The 16,577-nt window shown below is 44.2% G+C and overlaps 1 pseudogene across 1 annotated transcript; it reads left to right on the top strand.

Moving 5' to 3' along the window:
* The first annotated feature begins 426 nt into the window (after window positions 1-426).
* LOC308240210 (splicing factor 45-like) lies at window positions 427-6,716 on the top strand (annotated as a pseudogene). The gene is made up of 2 exons: window positions 427-544; window positions 5,522-6,716. The product of its transcript is annotated as a splicing factor 45-like (transcript).
* The last annotated feature ends 9,861 nt before the right edge of the window (window positions 6,717-16,577 follow it).

Below are 16,577 nucleotides of genomic sequence, written 5' to 3'. Positions count from 1 at the left end.
CTCCTGGCATTTGTGGTAAATGTACATATTGCTACTATTGCCAGCTTCTCTTCTAGAAATATCTGAAGGCTTGGAGTTTGCCAGTTCAGCTAGTGGAAGCAAAGCAAGGAGGGACTATAGTGTGTGTTCTTGATAAAGACCTTAGCAGTTCCCTTGAATCCACATGAAAGAGTATCTGGTATAAGAGGGGCTGATATAGTTAGGCTACCCAGGAGTCAAAATTTGAGGAAACCTTTCACCCAGAGAAGGGTTGGAGTATGACTTTAATATATCATCAGCCAAATAAGAAACTCACTTATATTGCACTGTACATTGCCCCCCAACCTCAAACAAACAAAATATCTGTGGTAGGCTACCCATTGAAGTTATGTGATGTGGCCATGTGATATGAACAGCATTGACTAATGAAATGTGGGCAGAAGTAGCATGTATCACTTGTATGTTGAAGTACTTGTCAATGCTTTGTACTACAGCCTATATTTTCCCACTGCAATGATTTTAGAAGCATTTATTCATGAAAATGCCATACTGATTGAAGCATCCTGTAATGTTGAGCCAACATATGGAGACATATGAATTGAAGAGTCACCTAGAACCCAGAAGACTTTACAAGGTTAATTTTAAAAGTTCTTTTTATAAGCCACTGAAATTATGGATTTGATTTTGGCTGTAACAGAACCTAAAAAATATGTTATTCCATAAATGAGGACAACTTAAGAAATCACCAGCAACTTACAGGAGACAAGTTATGTAAGATAATCCCTATAATCTCTCTTAATTTCCTATTTCCCAATCCTATAGAGAGTTTTGCTTGAAAAGGGTAGAGGAAGAGGTTGGGTTTCCTGTAAATGGTGGAAAGATATCTCCTAATAAACAAATGGGACTACGTCAAACTAAAAAGGGTTTGCACAGCAAAGGAAACCATCAACAAAATAAAAACACAACCTACTGAATGGGAGGTGATACATTTGATAAGGGGTTCATATCCAAAATTTATAAAGAACTTATAAATTTCAACATCAAAAGCAAACAATTTAAAAATGGTCAAAGGACTTGAATAGACACTTCTCCAAAGAGGACATACAGATGGCCAATAGACATATGAAAAGATGCTTAACATCACTAATCATCAGAGAAATGCAAATTAACCAAAGGACTTGTATGCATACATATAAGCATAACCAATGGACACAGACACTGGGAGGGGTGTGAGGTCATGTGCTGGGGGGTGGAGGGGGGTGGCTGGGGGAGGTAAATGGTGGGGGGGGGAAGGAGACATACTACTATTTGTAATACTTTAAACAATAATACAAATAAATAAAAATTAAAACAATAAAATCACAATGAGATATCACCTTACACCTGTCAGAATGGCTATCATCAATAAACCAACAAACAACAAGTGTTGGTGAGGATGTATAGAAAAGGGAACCCTCACACACTGTTGATGATAATGTAGATTCGTGCAGTCACTATGGAAAGCAGTATGGAGTTACCTCAAAAAATTAAAAATGGAACTGCCTTATGACGCAGCAATTCCACTTCTGGGAATATATCCGAAGAAACATGAAACACTCATTTGAAGAATATACATACTCATATTTATTGCAGCACTATTTACAATAGCTAAGATCTAGAAGTAGCCCAAGTGCCCATCAGTAGATTCATGGATAAACAAATTTGTGGTACATTTACACAATCTATATATATAAAGAGCCAGGTTCCATAAGGACAGAAGTCAGTGCTGGGTTGCCATGGTGACCCAGCACTGACTGCAGCCCATGCCAGGGCAGTGACCCAGCACTGACTGCCAAGGGGGCTGCGGATTAGGCCCAGAGAGAGACCTGCAGAGAGAGAGGCAAGGTCTGATCTGCAGCCTCAGTGGCAGCTGTTGATCAGCCATTGCCTCTCTCTTTCTCTCTGGGCCTTCGGAGGGGCTGCTGATCAGCCCTGCCTCTTTGATCAGACCCAGAGATAGGCCCGGAGATGCTGACTGGCATAGAAACTGACCAATCAGAACCAAATCTGGGTGAAGTGCCAGGAGCCAAAGGTTGCCTAGGAGGCAGAGCTTTTGATGCTGACTGGCATAGAAACCAACCAAACAGAACCTAATCTTGATGAACTACGAAGGCAGAACCTAAGGTGGGGGCTGAGGAGGGGTTTTAAGGGCAACAGCTGTTTGGTGTAAGGTGAAAGAAAGCGGTTCAATTTTTTAAAGACCGCTTTGGCAGTATAGTACATATGGCTGACTATCAGTCCAGATATAGGGATTATGTGTTTTTCTCTGCCAAGAGCATCTCCTCCTGCTGAAAAAGGCTTTTCCCCCCATTTAAGCAATCCTATCCTATATAATCTATCTATACTAATAAAAGAGTAATATGCTAATTAGACCAGGAGACCTTCCAGACATCCTTCCAGACAAAGCCATGGTGGTGGGGCCGAGGCAGAGGCAGTTAGGGGTGATCAGGCTGGCAGGGGGGGCAGTTGGGGGCAACCATGCTGGCAGGGGGGGCAGTTGGGGTCAATCAGGCTGGCAGGGGGGTCAGTTGGGGGCCATGAGGCAGGCTAGGGAGGACAGTTGGGGGCCATGAGGCTGGCAGGCAGAGTGGTTATGGGCGATTAGGCAGGCAGGCAGGTGAACAGTTAGGAGCCAGCAGTCCCAGATTGTGAGAGGGATGTCCAGTCAGACATCCCCTGAGGGGTCCCAGATTGGAAAGGGTGCAGGCCGGGCTGAGGGAAACCTTCCCCATGCATGAATTTCGTGCACCAGGCCACTAGTGAAATAATACTTGGCCATAATAAAGAAGGAAATTTTACCCTTTGTGACCACATGGAGGGACCTGGAGAGTATGCTAAACTAAGAGAAGTAAGCCAGTCAGAGAAAGACAAATACCATATGATTTCACTTATATTTGGAATCTAATGAACAAAAACAAAATAAAAACAGACTTAGAGAACAGATTGACAGCTGTCAGAGGGGAAGGGGATTGGAGGGCTGGGGAAAAAGGTGAAGGAACTAATCTATATATATATATAAAAGCCTAAACGACCAGCCAACCATTTGACTGTTTGACTTTTTGATCAGTAGCTATGATGCACACTGACCACCAGAGGGGCAGACACTCAATGCACAGGCATGGAAACATGGAACAGACTGATGAATCTCAGAGGGAAGGGGGGAGGGGAGAGGGTGGTAAGAGATTAACCAAAGATCTTATATGCATACTAGAGGCTCAGTGCATGGATTCATGCACCAGTGGGGTCCCTCGACCTGGCCTGCGGGGATCGAGCCAAAACTGGCTCTCTGACATCCCCTGAGGGGTCCCGGATTGGAAGAGGGCACAGGCCAGGCTGAGGGACCCCACCAGTGCACATGCACAAGGCTTCTAGTAAAAAATAACCTAATTGACACAAACAGCAGTAAGATGATTACCAGAAGGGAAGGGGAAGAGGGGGAGGAATAGAAGAAGGTAAAAGGGGAATGAATGGTGATGGAAAGAGTCTTGGCTTGGGGTGATGAACACACGATACAATATACAGATGATGTATTGTAGAACTGTACACTTGAAACCTATATAATTTTATTAACCAATGTCACCCCAATAAATTCAAAAAATAAAAAAATAAATTAATATTTTAAAAAAGAATATGTTTTATACATAGAGTATGATTTATAATAAGTACCTTTCTGCTGCTACTATCTGGAGAGTAGGTGACTTTTTTTGCCATTGGTCTTCCAAAGACAATATCCTCAGGAGTCGGAATTTTGCCTTGCTTACATCATGCCAACTTAAATAAATGTTTATTGCAGAGGCCCTTGCTGGGTAGCTCAGTTGGTTAGAGTGTCATCTCGATATGCCAAGGATGCAGTTTGAACTCCAGTCAGGGCATATACAAGAAGTAACTAAGGAATGCATAAATAAGTGAAACAACAAATCTCTCTCTCTCTCTCTCTCTCTCTCTCTCTCCCTCTTTCTCTCTCTCATCAATAAATAAAAGTTTTAAATATTGTTTATGGAATATTTTACTAAAGAACAAGGGACTCTCAGAATACAAGTTATCTATGGAATAGACAAATTACAGGCACACCATCTCACTTAATACTTATGCTCCATTGACTTAATGTAAATCCTTACTCAGTATTTTCTGTTGTGTTGTTTTTGTTTGTTTTTTTAGGTTTACTACTGGTTTTTTTATAATTTACCTTTATTGTTGAAAGTATTACAGATGTCCCCCTTACTTTTTCCCCATTGACCCCCTCCACCCTGTAGCTGCCCCTTTCAGGTCTTCACCACACTATTGTCTGTGTCCATGGGCTATGCATATCCTAATATATAAAAACCCTGGGACATAACAACCAGAAACAACCAGAGGCTGACCAACCGGAAGTCAATGCTGGCCCCACCCTCAAGCAAGCGGTAAGGGGCAATCAGGCAGGCAGGCAGAGGGGTTAGGGGTGATCAGGTAGGCAGACGGCCTTTTGCTGGGCTGGCTCTACCCCCAAGCAAGCGGATAGGGGTAATCAGGCAGGCAGGCAGAGTGGTTAGGGGTGATCAGGGAGGCAGACCAGCAGTTAGGAGTGATCAGGTAGGTAGGCGAGTGGTTAGGGGTGATCAGGTAGGCAGATGGCCCCTCACAGGGCTGGCCCTGCCCACCAGCAAAGAAAGAGGGAGGCCCAGGCCAGCCAAGTCATTGCACCCCAGCCTGTCGCCTGCAGAGAGAGCCCACCGGTGGCAGGGGAGGGGGGACAGCATTGCACATGTGGAAAGCAGTGGCAGCAGTGGGGGTGGGGCCAGCTGCCTGCAGCCCAGGGAAAGAAAGCCCCAATAGGCCCTGATCTCAGGCCAGGACTAGGGACCCTACCTGAGGAGTCCCAGATTGAGAGAGGGTGCAGGCCGTGCTGAGGGACCTCCCTGAGTGCACAAATTTTCATGCACCGGGCCTCTAGTATGCATATAAGTTCCCAGGTCAATCACTCTCCACCCACCCACCAACCCATCCTCACTTTCCCTCTGAAATTCGTCAGTCTGTTTCATGCTTCTATGTCTCTGGATCTATTTTGTTCATCATTTTATTTTGTTCATTAGATTGCACATTTGAGTAAGATCATGTAATACTTATCTTTCTCTCACTGGCTTATTTAGCTTAGCATAATACTCTCCAGTCATTTAACCCAGTGATCCCACTTCCAGTAATATATCCTAAAAAACCAGAAACACCAATCAGAAAGAATATATGCACCCCTATGTTCATAGCAGCGCAATTTACAATACCTAAGATTTGGAAACAGCCCAAGTGCCCATCAGCAGATGAGTGTATAAAAAAGCTGTGGTAGGCGTCCGTAGGCACCCTGCAGACTCTCCATAGGGGTTGGTGCAGGTGGTCCAGACCATCAGGGCTTATGCCCAGTGTGCTCAGCTTTCCCTCACAAGGGCGCCTGGGCCTTGGTGCACACTGCTGCAGCTCATGGGGACAGTGGGCCTGGCAGGCCAGCATTAAACTAAAAAGATGTCACTGTAAGATGACCTGGGAGTGGAGACCAGTGACTCAAAAACAGAATGCTGGTCCAAAAACTTCCAACTTCTGCAGTCTCAGCTTCAGGTGAAGATGGCAGCTCTCAAGCAAAGAGCCAGAGAACAAAACAAAGTGTAGTCCTTGCCTAGGTAATCAACCTAAAGTGAGGTGGCTCTTCAGATGGCCGGCAGATTGTGGACACCCCGCCTCACCCAACTGGCCTAAAGGATCCTGTACCCAGTGGATTTTCTGCAGAACTTTTTATTCCCTTAGCTGATGAATATGATCCTATGTTTCCTAATGATTATGAGAAAGTGGTGAAGCGCCCAAAGAAGAATGACAGAGACAGCAGGAGCTGGAAAGACAAAAAGAAATAGGAGAGAAAAGAGGCCTAAAGATGGACATGAAGCCAGTGGGTTTTCAAGGTGACCAGATCCAGATTCTAATGAAGATGAAGATTATGTTAGAAAGGAGAAAAGGAAGTATGGGTGGAGCTGCCATCGCACCACCCACTTCTCTTATAGAGAGAGACAAAGAGTTACCCCAAGAATTTCCTTATGAAGAGGATTCAAGACTTTGCTCACAGTCTTCTAAAGCTGCCATTCCTCTCCCCTGCCCCCCCAACCCCCTGTGTATGAGGAACAGGACAGACCCAGATCTCCAACAGGCCCTGGCAACTCCTTCCTCGCCAGCATGGATGGCACAGTAACATATAAAATCAAGCAGAAGTATGGCTTTCAGGAAGGCCAAGTGTGTGTTCATGGTCTTGGTAAGCATGCGCAAGGGCTGAGCATGGCATTATCAGTGGAGAAAACCAGCAAGTGAGGAGGCAAGATCATTGTGGGCAAAGTCACAGAGAAAGATGCAGCCAAGAAGTCAGATTAATTGAAATACTTAAATGTCCTACTAAAGTGGTCCTATTAAGGAACATGGTTAGTGCAGGAGAGGTAGATGAAGAGTTAGAAGTTGAAACAAAGGAAGAGTGTGAAAAATATGACAAAGTTGGAAAATGTGTGGTATTTGAAATTCCTGGTGCCCCTGATGATGAAGCAGTATGAACATTTTTAGAATTTGAGAGAGTTGAATCAGCAGTTAAAGCTGTCCTTGATCTGAATGGGAGGTATTTTGGTAGACTGGTAGTAAAAGCACGTTTCTACAGTTTGGATAAATTTGGGGTGCTGGATTTGGCGGAACCAGTTTGATTTTAAGAACTAGAGCATGGGCTACAAGCTGCAAGCTGAGCAGAGAAGAAAAAGGCGAAAGCCAGTCTGCATGGCTGTTGGGTACAGAGACTCTTGGAAGGACTACTAAGATGTATGTTGATTAATCCCTTTGTTATTTATTTTTTTTAAATATATTTTATTGATTTTTTACAGAGAGGAAGGGAGAGGGATAGAGAGTTAGAAACATCGATGAGAGAGAAACATCAATCAGCTGCCTTCTGCACACCCCCTACTGGGGATGTGCCTGCAATCAAGGTACATGCCCTTGACCGGAACCGAACCTGGGACCTTTCAGTCCACAGGCCGACACTCTATCCACTGAGCCAAACCAGTTAGGTCAATCCCTTTTTTTATTTTGTGTGTTTTTTAATATAGTATAAAAATCCTTTAAAAAAAAAAAGCTGTGGTACATTTACACAATGGAATACTAGACTACTACATGGCTGTAAAAAAGGAGGAACCCTTACCATTTGCAACTGTATTTTCTGTTTTTAATACTTGGTTCTTGTTCCAGATTTCCCTTTTGGCCTCATTGGTGGGTTTACACTATCCTCTCTTGATCAGATAGTCTCACTTATTTTTGCAACCCTAAGTTATTTATCTCATCTCCTATGGTATTTGATGAAATATTGTCTTTCCTGAGTGTTTGCCACTCGCTACCACCACCACCACCACCACTACCACCACAACCATTTCAGAAAAACTCAATTCAGTGGTATCCACAGCCTCAGTATGCAATATTTCTGAACTTGCCTCTTTCCCTTGAGACATATCTCAGCTCCCTGAACTGTCCCTTCTCTATACATTTATGTATATTTTGCCCTTCTCTGACTCCTTCCAATGATCAATTCTACTGCCTCCCCAATTGCATACACACACACACACACACACACACACACACACACACACACACATGCCTGGTCCTATCCAAGTTTAGATTACTCTCAAAATGACATGTGGATCATTTATGGATCCCAGCAGATAATAAAAATTTCTCATTGTAGCTATTAAAAATGTATGGAACTTTTCAATTTGCTTAGTCATTTCACAGTCCAGTAGTTCTATTTATTCATAGAGATTAAAACATATTATTAAATCTAGTGTACTCCTTGAAAGATTCCAACTGTAATATAAAATAAATCTAAACTAAGTATTAATTTCTGATACCTTGCCATTTTCTTTGAACTCTAAATCTCACTATATTTCTACTTAATAAAACAATTAAACATAGTTTATAAATATTAACTTGATGCAGTTGTAGTCAACTTACTTTCACAGTTACTCATATAGTTTAACAAGGAATCATTGAGTTTGAAAAATGGAAAATATAAACAATATAATATCTTATTTTTTTCATTTGTTTTTTTTTTTTCCTTTTTGAAATTCTCTCCATCCTCTGTTTTTGTGATTCAGGCAACTTTTCTTTACATTTGTGGTCACTTTGAAGTTTCATTCAGTTATTTTTCTCTAGCCATCTCTTAAATGTTGATTTATTTCAGTGCTCCATACTGGGACCTTTTATGAGATCTCAAGGGTGATCCATCTACACTTGTGATGCAATTACTACCCCATTGTACAATGAGTCTGGTGCTGGATATAGAGATATAAACAAAGTCTTTCTTTCATTGAGTTTGGATTCTAGTTAGTAAAGGTACCAAAAATATATCAATTGGTGACAACTACTATAAGAAAGAAATCAAAGTGCTATTTTGCATAGGGTTGTCACTGAAGGTTTAGTAGGAAGAAAGCATTGGGCTGGTAATAAATAAAATGGGAAAGTGAGCCCTGGCTGGTGTGGCTCAGTTGGTTGGGTGTCATCCTGTACCAAAAGGTTGCCAGTTTGATTCCCACATGCCCAGATTGTGGGCTTGATCCTTGGTAGGGGGCATGCAGGAGGCAGTTGACAGATGCTTTGTTCTCACATCGATGTTTCTCTCACTCTATCCTTCACCCTTTCTCTCTCTCTAAAAATCAATTTTAAACGTCTTTTAAAATATAAAACTTCATTTCTTTAAAAAAAATGAAAAAGTGAGTCATGTTTGACATCTGGGTGATATATATTCCTGACAGAGAGAATAGATAGCACAAAAGCCCTGAGGCAGGCACATGCCTGGTAGGTTTGAGGAACATCAAGATCAGTATGGTGGGAGCAGAGTGAATGAGGGGGGAGTATTTTATTATTTTCATCAGGGACATGATATAATATAGTTTGTTTCTTAACTTTTTAAAAAATAAAAATCATATGTATTTAAGGTATACAACATGTTGATTTGGTGATATACATAGTGAAATAATTACTACAATCAAGCTAAGAAACATATCTCCTAACATAGTTACCATTTTTGTGTGTGTGTGAGAGCACCTGAAAACTAGTCTTTCAACAAATTTCCAGTATTCACTATAGCATTATTAGCTATAGTCATCATGCTGTACATTAGATCTCTAGACTTATTCACCCTACATAACTGCAACTTTGTACTCTTTAACCAACATTTCCCCATTTCCCTCACCTCCTCCACCCCTAGATAACCACTGTTCTACTCTCTGCTTCAACATATTCAACTTTTTTAGATTCCACATGTAAGTGAAATTGCACAGGTTTTTTTTTTTTATTTATTTCTGTATCTGGCTTATTTCCTAATGCATAATGTCCTCTAGTTTCATAGATATGGTTTATGTTTTAAGAGTCACAGTGACCAATATGGGAATTCAAGGATAGAAGCATAAAGACCAGTTAGGAAGCTATTGCTATAATCCAGGCAAGAAATTATGGATTTGGACTAGATTGGTACAGGGGAATAGGGAAAAATTATGAGATTCATAATAGATTTTAAACTTGAGCTGAAGGATTTTTGTTTGTTTGTTTGGATGAGATTAGGTGGTCTTAGTTTTTTTCACCTGATCAAATGGTTAAGTCTATCCTTATCCAGACCTCTAGATCTGCAAAAAGATATATCCAACTACCCACTGAATAACTTCAATTAGTTTATACCTGGGCATCTCATATTCAAAAATAACTCATCCTCCCATAACTTACTCTTTCTTTTAATTAATTGCATCTTCATATCCCCAATATCCATACACCTTTTTCCTCATCCTCTCTCAAATGTTATTATCCACCAAATCTAACTGAGACAAGTCCTCAATTGTTGCCTGGAATATTGCAATATTCTCATAATTGATATTACCTTACCCAGTCTCAACCTTTTCTAATTGATTCATAGCATCTGGCATACTGCCTAATGAAGATTAAGCAATAAATTTTGTTGAAGCAAATTAACATATGAATTCCTGGATGATGGTTAATTTTGCATGTCAATTTAGCTGGGCTACATTTCCCAGATTTCTGATCAAACCCTAGTCTATATGTTGCTTTAAAAGGTATTTTTAGATGACATTCAAATTTAAATAAGTAGGCTTTGGGTAAAGCAAATTATACCCCCACCATAGTGTGACTGGGTGAGTGGGCCTCATCCAAATAGTTGAAGACCTTAACAGCAAAAAGACTGAAAACACCTGAGAAAGAGGAAATTCTGCCATCAGACTATCTTTGGACTTGAGTTACAACATCAGTTCTTTCTTGAGTCTACAGCTTGCTGGCCTACTCTGAAAATTTAGACTTGCCAACTTCATAATTTTATGAGCCCAACTCATCCTATCTAATAAAGAGAGAATATGCTAATTGTCACTCACACCGTTGCAAAGATGGAGGCACCCACAGCCAATAAGAAGGGAATATGCTAATTGACTGCCCCGCCCTTAAAGATGGCAGCACCCACAGCCAATAAGGAGGGAATATGCTAATTGACTGCTACCCTCTCAAAGATGGTGTGCCCACAGCCAATAAGGAGGGAATATGCTAATTGACTGCCACGCCCTCATAGATGGGGGCGCCTACAGCCACAAGATGGAAGCTCCCAGTCCCCTCAGCCCTGCCAGGGTGGCAGGCATGTGGCAAAGCCAGGCCCACCCCCAGGCAGGCCTGGCCACTCCACGCACCTGCCTCCAGAGTGCCCCAGTCCCCTCAGCCCCACAGCTGCCCAGGGCCAGCCTGAGACGCAGGCAAGCCTCGGATGGTGGCTTCACAGTCACCCAGGGCCAGCCCGAGGTGCAGGCAAGCCTCAGATGGAGGCTGCCCAGCCGCGCAGGGCCACCCGAGGCTCAGGTAACCAGGGCCGGCCGAGGCTTGTGCTGCTGGCAGTGGAAGCAGCAGAGGTGTGATGGGAATGTCACCTTCCCCTGATCGCCGGGTCGCCTCCCACCCCTGAGGGCTCCTGGACTGTGAGAGGGGGCAGGCTGGGCTGAGAGTCCCCCCTTCCAGTGCATGAATTTTCATGCACCGGGCCTCTAGTATATATATACAAATTTTGTGCATGGGTAGGGTCCCTAGGCCTGCGATCAGGGTTGATCTGTGGGGCGATCAAAGGGGTGATCGGAGGGCCTCTGCTGGCACCTGACTTGGCTGGCCTGGGGTCTGCGGGCTGGGGGAAGCTCCTACATTGAGTTTCTGCCCCCTGGTGGTCAGTGCGTGTCATAGCGGCCGGTCGTTCCACCATTCAGTCAACTTGCATATTAGGCATTTATTATATCGGAGATATATATGTGTGTGTGTGTGTGTGTGTGTGTGTGTGTGTGTGTGTGTGAGTGTGTATATGGATATTATTGGTTTTGTTCCTCTGGAGAACCCTGACTAACACAGCCTATACATCAAGACATACAATGACACATCTAATAATATTTCATCATATAGTCTGATGTTATTTAAAAGTAGTTATAATAACCATTTATATTAGACATAGTTGAAATTCAACTTGGAAAAAGAAACTAAAGGATCACACAGTTAGTAATCACTTTACAGCACTGATTAGTAAGATACTTCCACTGATTAAAAAGTTCTTACCATAATTTTCCAAGCCTACTTCCACCAGCCCCCACATTAGGGTAAGGAATATATTATCTTAGATTCATATCTTGGCAGTTAAGCATCATGCCAGCTTGAGTGCTACCAATATTATGAAAGGGTACCCAACTTCCTATAAACTCAGTGTTTGCCATACAGCATGACATCAAGCTCTCCCTTTGTGGTCCAATTCTTGAATTTGGTCATGGTCTTGACTTTCAAGACTCAATGCATCACAAATTTCAATTTATCTTGTGTTTTTCCTCCAGATACTCAACTTTAACCTTGAATCATTATTGTCTTCTGTAAGTCTCTTCTGAGCCTATGGGTTCTTTGACAACATATCTGTCTGATGTCTATCTCTGGACCTCCTTGATCCCAGTTCTCCTGAAGTTTGCATTCCCTTGCCTCATATGTCCTACCCTAGTGGATTTATCTGCTATCAGTGTTCTGGGTATCCTTCTGTGCCTTTTGACCATCTGACTGCTTGCTAATTGTACTTCAGTTCTGGAAGGAAGTATCATTGATGCCATTCAAAGGCTGCCATCAGGTGTATGGCAACTATATTAGGTGAACTTGGCCCAAGAAGTTGGGCTATTTTGTCATATGTGAGAGAAGGAAATTAATACAAATGACCCAGGTTAAAATGTTTAAAAAAATAGTTTATATATTAACTCAAAAAATGTTAATGTACAAATTGTATCTTTATCTCATAGCTGAAGAAAATAAGCTGATTTTTCTGGAAAATCAATCTCCAAAAAATAAATGATTAAAAACAATAAGGTAAATAAAATATATGATTTTACAAATGTGCTATAGTAGACAAATTTATATATATATATATATATATATATATATATATATATATATATATATATATATATATATATATAATTGATTTCAGAGAGCACAGAGGAGGGAAAGATAGAAACATCAGAGATGAGAATCACTGATCGGCTGCCTCCTGCATGCCTCACATTGGAGATCAAGCCCAAAACTTGGGTATGTGCCCCAACCAGGAATCAAACCATGACCTCCTGGATCATAGGTCAATGCTCAATCACTGAGCCACACTGACTGGGCTTTCCTTATATTTTAAATAGTACACCAGAAGACACTGCTTCAAAAAAAGGTAGGATAATGAACTTATAATTCCAGTATTTTTTTAGTCATCTGACACACATCAGGCTGTATTAAAAACATTGAAGATTATCCTATATAATAAAGAGCTAATATGCAAATAGTCATCACGCCCTCACACTGTAAAGCAGTACCAGCTCAGACACTCAACATTGGGAAAAGAGGAATAGGGAACAGCCAGGCACAAATGAGCTCCCAAGAGAGGAATGGGGACCAGCCAGGCACCAATGAGCTCGCAAGAGAGGAATGGGTACCAGACAGGCTGCGGCCCATGAGAGGACAAGCCGCCCACCCCACAGTCCCAGGTGCCAGAGGCTGCACCTGCACCTGCGGCCTGGGAGAGTAATAAGCCACATGCCCTGTGGTCCCGGGCACCAGTGGCTGCACCTATGCCTGCGGCCTGGCCCAGGAGATGGACAAGCCACACGCCTCACAGTCCCAGGCACCAGAGGTTGGAGCTACAGCCCAGGAGAGGGACAAGCCGCCCACCCCATGGTCCTGGGCACCAGCACCTGCAGCTGTGGCCTGGGAGAGGGACAAACCACCCGCCCCGCAGTCCCAGGCACCAGTGCCTGTGGCTGTGGCCCAGGCAAAGCCACCCGCCCATGGTCCCCTGTGGCTGCAGCTGGCCCAGGTGAAGCTGGCCTGGGCCCTGGGTGTGTGTGGCCGGCCAGAGGGAGGGAAGCCCAGGTCCCGGGTGCCTGTGACTAGCCAGAGGAGGGAATCCTGGGTCCCAGGTGCAGGGCAAGCCAGATGCGGTTGGGGGTGATCAGGCAGGCAGGTAGAGGTGGTTAGGGGCAATCAGAGGGCAGTTGGGGGGGACCAGGCCTACAAGAGAGGGCAGTTAAGGGTGACCAGGTTGGCAGGGGAGGGAAGTTGGGGGCGACCATGCCTGCAGGGAGTGCAATTGGGAGAGACGAGGCCTGCAGGGAGGGCAATTGGAGCTCCTACCCTTTGTGGTCCAATTCAAGCCAGCAGGGGAGAGCAGTTAGGGGCAACCAGACCGAAAGGGGTGGGCAATTAGGGGCAATTGGGCTGTCAGGGGAGGGCAGTTGGAGGCAATCAGGCCAGCAGGAGAGCAGTTAGGCATGGATCAGGCGGGCAGGGCAGTGGTTATTGGGTGATCAGGCTGGCAGGCAGAAGCAGTTAGTGGCAATTGGGCAGGCAGGCAGGTGAGCAGTTGGGAGCCAGTAGTCCCAGATTGAGATCAGGACTAAACAGCAGCCACACAGGGATCGGGCCTAAACCGGCAGTTGGACATTCCCCGAGGGGTCCCAGATTGAAGAGGGTGCAGGCTGAGCTGAGGGACACGCCCCCCAGTGCACAAATTTTGTGCAATGGACCTCTATTCCTATCTAATAAAGAGGGAATATGCTAATTGACCCTCACGCCGTCGCAAAGATGGTGGCGCCCACAGCCAATAAGGAAGGAATATCCTAATTGACTTCCCCACCCTCAAAGATGGGGGTGCCCACAGCCGAAAGATGGTGGTGCCCAGTCCCCTCAGCCCCACTGGGGCAATAGGCACGCAGCACAGCCGGGCCTGCCCCCAGGAGGGCCTGGCCACTCCACGCTCCTGCCTCTGGAGTCCCCCAGTCCCCTCAATCCCCCAGCCACCCAGGGCCAGCCAGAGGCACAGGCAAGCCTCGGATGGTGGCTGCCCAGCCTCCCAGGGCTGGCTCAAGGTGCAGGCAAGTCTCAGTTGGCAGCTGCCCAGCTCATGCCCGAGGTGCAGGCAAGCCTCAGATGTCAGCTTCCCAGCCACCTAGGGCCAGCCCAAGGTGCAGGCAAGCCTCAGATGTCAGCTTCCCAGCCACCTAGGGCCAGCCCAAGGTGCAGGCAAGCCTCGGATGGCAGCTGCCTAGCCTCCCAGGGCTGCCTGAGTCTCAGGTAACCAGGGTCAGCCAAGGCTTACACTGCCGGCAGTGGCAGCAGCAGAGGTGTGATGGGGCATCACCTTCCCCTGATCGCCAGGTTGCCTTCCACCCCTGAGGGCTCCCGGACTGTGAGAGGGGACAGGCTGGACTGAGGGACCCCCCCTCCAGTGCATGAATTTTCATGCACCAGGCCTCTAGTAAATACATAATGTATGATCACAAAACACTTTAAATGTGTTCTGAAGAATAGTTGCTTATTGCTGTTAAAATCCATACTGGGCCTGGCAGTGTGGCTTAGTGTTTAAGCTATGATCTAGGACAGCCATGGGCAAACTACGGCCCGCGGGCTGGATCCAGCCCGTTCGGCTGTTCTATCCGGCCCACGGAGCCAAAAGAGCAGAGGGTTCTCTTGCTCTCCCCTCCGCTCCTTCACCAGCAGCAGTGTTAACATGGCAAAGTCGGGAAACACGGCCACAGCTCCTTCTTCTGAGTGGGCGGATTTATATCCGCCCATTCAGTAGAAGGAACAACCTCTCAATCTTCCAGAAGCTCCTTGTAATGCCCGCGGACGCGTCCCTGGACATCACCCTGGGAATGCGTAGACAGGTTATCGTGGTGATGTAGGGAGACACGCCCCTGGAGAGCACAGTATCAGAGCATTAGCTAAAAAGGAGACCAACAACACTGTTCCCACTGAAGTTGATGTTTTAAAGACCAAAAACCTTTCAACCCAGTCTACATTGCCATCTACATCTACGTCCCGGGCATAATTTGGAAGTTGCACTAAAGAAAATGTTTAATTTACTGTTTACACATTTTGTTCTTTTCTATTTGTTTTAGTTTTAAATTATTTTATTATATTTAAGTTTAATTTGAAAGGCTTTTGTACCTTTCCTTTGTTAGGCAATTTTATTTTGCCTTTGCCATCTTCAATATAAGGTATGTTATTGTGCTATGATCCCTCCATTTTTTGAAGTTTCAAATTATAATAATTAGTGTTTACATTCTTCTTGTTAAAATATTTGAAATGAATAAAACTATTGAAATAAAAAAAAAGACCTTACCCTTTTATGTAATGATGTTTACTTTGAATTTATATTAGTTCACACAGACATTCCATCCATGCTTTTGTTCCGGCCCTCCGGTCCAGTTTAAGAACCCATTGTGGCCCTCGAGTCAAAAAGTTTGTCCACCCCTGATCTAGGAGGTCATGGTTTGATTCCCAGTGAGGGCACATGCCCAGGTTCTGAGCTTGATCCCCAATAGAGGGAGTGCAAAAGGCAGCCATTCAGTGATTCTTTGTCATCACTGATGTTTCTATCTCTCTCTTCTTTTCCCTTCCTCTCTGAAATTAAGAAAAAAAAAAAACACAACAAAATCCATACTGGGCTGATCCTGACCAAAGTGATCACCTTAAACAAACATGTCATGTCAGACATGTTCCCAACTGAGGGATATTTTTTCACTAATAATATTACTACAAGACACACGTGAATGGTAGTGATGGCTGAGACTCTGGCAAAAAAAAAAAAAAAATTGTTCACAGTAAAAAAAAAAAATCATAGCAAAGCTTATATATTAAGAATAAAAACTGCAAAATAAAAGAAAATGTTGTGTTTTTAACACAATTATACATATAATTACATATTTCTGTTTCTGGGATTCTTAACCTAGGACTACTCAAGGTCTAAAATACATCTATGCATATAAGGAGGTAATATGCTAATTTGTCCGTTAAGGTGTCCCAGTCTCGACCAGTCTGTGGGCAGAGATGGGGGTGGGGACTTCTGCTTCCAGTGCTAACATCATGCTGTCTGAGTGCGTCCCCGCCCAGCGCTGAGGTGAAGCTGCCTGCCTGCATCCCCAGCTAGGTACCTGACACTGCCTGTGTGCGTCCCGTTCAGTGCTGATGTGACGCTGCAG

Source organism: Plecotus auritus, assembly GCF_963455305.1.
Source record: "Plecotus auritus genome assembly, chromosome: X".
Classification (NCBI taxonomy): Eukaryota; Metazoa; Chordata; class Mammalia; order Chiroptera; family Vespertilionidae; genus Plecotus; species Plecotus auritus.
The sequence above is the reverse complement of the archived record's forward strand: the minus strand, read 5'-3'. Positions and strand labels throughout refer to the sequence as shown.